This window comes from Octodon degus, unplaced genomic scaffold (assembly GCF_000260255.1).
Source record: "Octodon degus isolate 3935 unplaced genomic scaffold, OctDeg1.0 scaffold00111, whole genome shotgun sequence".
Taxonomy (NCBI): domain Eukaryota; kingdom Metazoa; phylum Chordata; class Mammalia; order Rodentia; family Octodontidae; genus Octodon; species Octodon degus.
Genome location: NW_004524687.1, coordinates 3,364,018 through 3,365,056, shown reverse-complemented (window position 1 = coordinate 3,365,056; position 1,039 = coordinate 3,364,018). Strand labels below are relative to the sequence as shown.

Sequence of the window (1,039 nt, the reverse complement as noted above, 5' to 3'; positions counted from 1 at the left end):
CTTCAGAAGTGAATTGGATTGCCCATTTTTCTCAGAAGGATAATTGATCATATCAATTATGCATCAGTTTATAGGGTGTAACCCATCATTTAACTGGATATCAAGAAACTGGCAGGAAGATCATTGGAAAAGTGATGGCAAGTAAGTCTGGTGAAACGGTATAGTCAGTTTCCTTAACAGTGTGCTCCATATCTATGGATTCTATCAACTGCTGATTTAAAATATTTGAAAAATACTGCATTTGGATTGAAAATGTACCGATGCTTTTTCTTATCATTACTACCCAAATGATACAGTATAACAACTTCTATCATTATTATCAAACCAGTACAGTATAACAACTATTTACATTAACAACTATAACATTCTCACTGTATTAAGGTATCACAAGCAATCTGAGGATGTTTTAAAGTGCATGTGTAGCTTATACACAAATACGACACACCATTTTATATATGAGACTTAAGCACTAGTGAAATTTTGTGTCCTTGGAAGTCCTGGAACCCATATCTTCTTCAAAGGGCTACCAAGGGATGACTATCTGTGTATCTTAGTCTCTTTCTTTGTTGCTGAGACATAATGCACAGCACACACAATTTAAAGGAAGAGAGGACGAGATGCGCAGGGTGCTGGTGTGAGATGCAACCATGCTAAGCCGGCTCCAGGAGCTGCGCAAGGAGGAGGAGACGCTGCTACGGCTGAAAGCCGCGCTCCATGACCAGGTTGAAGAATTGGCCCTCCGACCAATGATCAGTTCTGCAGGAGTCAATGGGAAGGTGTCTCCTCACACGACACCTGAACCGTCATAGGATGTGTTGGCACATGTAGACAATGAAACATCCATCAACTAGACAGTGCTGGAGTTGCGCACGGGGAGCCATATGATGATGATGACGGAGGAGGAGGAAGAGGAGGAGGGAGGAGGAGGGAGGAGGAGGGAGGAGGAGGAATCAAGAGGAGGAGGAGGAATCAAGAGGAGGAGGAGGAATCAGGAGGAGGAGGAATCAGGAGGAGGAGGAGGAATCAGGAGGAGGAGGGA

General features: G+C 43.7%; 1 pseudogene; it reads left to right on the top strand.

Moving 5' to 3' along the window:
* Positions 1–647: 647 nt before the first annotated feature.
* Positions 648–917, top strand: LOC101588398 (annotated as a pseudogene).
* The last annotated feature ends 122 nt before the right edge of the window (positions 918–1,039 follow it).